This window comes from Nomascus leucogenys, chromosome 2 (genome assembly GCF_006542625.1).
Source record: "Nomascus leucogenys isolate Asia chromosome 2, Asia_NLE_v1, whole genome shotgun sequence".
NCBI lineage: Eukaryota > Metazoa > Chordata > Mammalia > Primates > Hylobatidae > Nomascus > Nomascus leucogenys.
Genome location: NC_044382.1, coordinates 2422891 through 2426924, shown reverse-complemented (window position 1 = coordinate 2426924; position 4034 = coordinate 2422891).

Sequence of the window (4034 nt, the reverse complement as noted above, 5' to 3'; positions counted from 1 at the left end):
GTTCCTTTACCTTTTTTTTTTTTTCTTCTTCTTTTTTTTTTTTTTTTTGAGATAGAGTCCTGCAGTGTCACCCAGGCTGGAGTGCAGTGGTGTGATCTCAGCTTACTGCAACCTCCACCTCCTGGGTTCAAGTGATTCTTCTGCCTCAGCCTCCCAAGTAGCTGGGACTACAAGCACCCACCACCATGCCCAGCTAATTTTTTGTATTTTTAGTAGAGATGGGGTTTCACTATGTTGGCCAGGCTGGTCTCAAACTCCTGACCTCGTGATCCACTCACCTCGGCCTCCCAAAGTGCTGAGATTACAGGCGTGAGCCACCGCGCCTGGCCACCTTCCCCGTCTTTAATCCTTCAGTGTTTTCAGTAGAAATCACACAGATAAGTAACATCTGTGCATCACACACACACACAGCCTCTGGGGGCCCTCTCCCTTTTCCTACCACAAGGAATGGAGGAGCCTGCGCTACTGCAAGCTGGAATATATCATGCAATGAAGATGGGAGGCCAAGCAAATTATTCTGGAAAGTGAAGTGGCAAGTTCCTGTCCTGTGGGAGTGCTGTCCATCAAGTTGAGCAACCTCCTGACCCCTGAGAATGCAGCACCTCACCCCCATGCTACAGAAGAGGATATTCTATATCATGGTAGAACTCAGTGGGCTCTGGGTTGCAACATAGACTTGGAAGCTTTCAGCAGCTTCGAAGTCCAAGTAATCTAAATTCAGCCTTCATCTAATAAAGGCCACCTTTGTGGGCCAGCATCTCCTGTTAGCTGATCAGCAACTCAAGACTTTCTTCCCTATTAAGCTGCATGTGAAGCAGTATTTCAAGAGGTTTCTTGGGATTGCCTGTGTCCCATGTCCTCAGAAGTTCATCTGCAGCTTCACGTGGCTGACACCCTGAGATTCCAGAGTAAACCTGAAGAAACCATGTTCACTGCTACAGATGTCTGTCTTCACCCCATCCATGTAATGTGCCAGGTCTTAACTACCACCCCCTTAGCTTGAATCCCTGAGAAGCACGTTTCTAAGCTGAGTTGGTTGGTTGTCTTGTCTCTTTTTAATGAACGCATGAGAACTACCACTACTTGGTATGTGCCTACAGTTGAGCCAGGGCCAAGGCCTGCAGCCAGCTCAAGTCTCATTCATCTCAGCTGCGGCTCCAGGAACTATGCGTTCAGCAGCATTAAGTGCAGCCTGAAGGCCCCCATCTGAGAAGACAGTGCACTCCCTGAGTTCACCTCCCATCAGGCTTAGGTTTTCATGAAATTAGTCCTCCGAGATGCCTGTTCACTCATCCCTGTCTGGGAAGGCAAAAAGTCAGTCACTGGCCTATTAGATATGCCAAGGCTGACTTGAATATATTTATGGTACTAGTACTTGGCCAGGCAGTGGCTTCATTGTATTATACTGTAGGATTACGAGCTCACTACATGGCCTTCTCAACTAGGGGAGTGGACATTGCCTGGGTCCTAGTCATACTTTTCTCACGTGGATGATACTGCTCTCTGCGCGGGGAATTCTAACCTGCCCCAGCTCAACCCCTAAAAGTACATTTCTGAGGACCCTGCAATAGGACTTTTTCAGCCACAATCTTCTCTACCAGCTGATCTGTGTAGTGTTAGACATTTCAGTAGTTACTCAGAGGGAGTTTTCTGTACCCCACCTTCAGCTAGGTTAATCCCCAAAGAACCAGTGTTTCCTAGGGAGAGCAGTTCATTCCATACCTTGCTTTTCTAGTCCTAATGGCCGTGTAGACGTATCCAGCTGTGACAAGATGAAGGACCACGATTTGGGACTCTTCAGGAACAGACTTGGCCACCTGGTGATGTGCCACCTTCAGCAGCTCTGTCTTCACACGTCCAGCCTGCGCCTGCTTCATGTAGTGCACAAGACTGTTCTGGCACACCACGACCATGACCTTCACATGAGGCCGGTCTCCCCGCCCCTCACCTGGGCCATAGAAAAAGGTAAGAGCCCGAGAAGCAGCTCCTGGCCCCTCCTCCCACCTCAGAGCCTTCCGAGACCCATCACAGTGCCAGCTCCGCTCTGCCTGGTTTGAGGAGGGAATTAGCATCTAGACTGATAGGTTCTTCATTTCTATGGGCTTCTGGGAACAGCCACTGAAACTGCCTCCTCGTTACCGAAAAAAAAAATTTGCTTCGGATTTCCCCTTTCAGATTCCTCTGCCCATCTCCTGCCTGGTGTCCCTCATCTCCAGCTGACTGATTTGTCATCTGGGTTCTTTCTCCCTGCCTGCCTGTTTGCCTAGCTTTGATAGCGGCCTCTCTAAGACGTTACCTTCCTCCATATTCACTAACTGCTTCTAGAACAGCATTCGTCCCTGCGGCAGACTCAGGCTTCCAGGTTACTGTGCCCGAGCCTCAGAGTCTTGGAACAAAATTGCTTTAAACTGAATGCTTTTGGTGGAGAAAACAATTTAATTCAAAATTAATCCAAGAACGCCATAGCCTCCCCCTATCTGATTCCTCTCCTTAACTTTGCACTTTGCCCCACCCTCCCCTGTAGCACTGGCTTAGTCAGCAGTATAACATGCAGACATCAGTCTCTCACCCTCCTCTGTCTCGCAGTTGGAGGGCTCCCTGCTTCTTGGCCCACCTCTACTCCTGCTAAATATATCTTTGGCAATTTAAATATTTTTATAACAGTTTGTGAAGGGAAAAGAATGCAAGACTTGGTTGTTTCTGATCACTCAAGGACCTCTCGGCGGTGCTGATGGTCCTCCTCTGCAGGTGCCAGCACTGGGTGCTACTCACACTCCCTGTGTTCCGTCTGCCACCCTGTGTACCACATGTCACTGTTTTTTTTTTCTTTCAAGCGATTCTCCTGCCTCAGCCTCCCAAGTAGCTGGGATAACAGTTGCCCACCACCACGCCCGGCTAATTTGTGTATTTTTAGTAGAGACGGGGTTTCACCATGTTGGTCAGGCTGGTCTTGAACTCCTGACCTTGTGATCCACTTGCCTCGGCCACATTGCTATCCTTAAAAAATTGTTGACAATAATTATTCATCAGTGTGTCTTTCTGAAAATAACATGAGAAAAGTGCCCAGTTTCTAAGATGTACAAGTTGCATTTTTGTCACCTGGCTATCTAGATGACACTAATACATGGCCAAAAGCATTCCAAGTGTTTCTGTCTGTAGCCAGCCTGGCCCGAGCCCCCGACAATGACCATCGAAACCCCACGTGGTCCTCGAAAGTAGAGTGTTCATGCTGCGGAATATAAAGAGCTGTACCCCCATCCCCGGGGCTGACAGTTCACATCGGAGGGCATGCCTGCTCCAGATGCTATTGCAGGAACTTTGCATCTGTTCATTCATTTAATCCTCACAATTGCGTGAGATCATTACTTCCATCCTGTTTTGTGTTGTTATGAGGTAGTCAATGAGATGGAGCCAAAAGAGGCAGAGGAGAGGCTCAGGGTAACAAATGTACTCACTATTCCCAGAGACAGGAGGCAGGGCAGGCCACACAGGGCCACGTGGGCGAGGCACCTGAGTGTTCAGGAGGCAGAAGACAGGAGTCGGCAGGGAGTAGGGGGAAGCATGAAGTCAGAGCCTTTCTTTGGGTGTCTGAGGGAAAGGCAGGGTGGGTGAATGGTTTAGACTGGCTAGTTTGTGTCATTTCAGTAAGCTCTAAGCTATAAGGATGGGGGTGTCCCTAGATGCCTGGTGCTCGGCCTGGGATGATGAAGGCAGAGGAATGTTGCTTCTTAGCCTTTCTAATGGTTGTTGTTGTTGTTGTTTTTGTTGTTTTTGGAGATGGAGTCTTGCTCTGTCGCCAGGCTGGAGTGCAGTGGCGCGATCTTGGCTCACTGCAACCTCCGCCTCTGGGGTTCGAGCGATTCTCCTGCCTCAGCCTCCTGAGTAGCTGGGACTACAGGCGCCCACCACCATGCCCGGCTAATTTCTGTATTTTTAGTAGAGACAGGGTTTCACCATGTTAGCCAGGATGGCCTCGATCTCCTGACCTCGTGATCCACCTACCTTGGCCTCCGAAAGTACTGGGATTAGAGGTG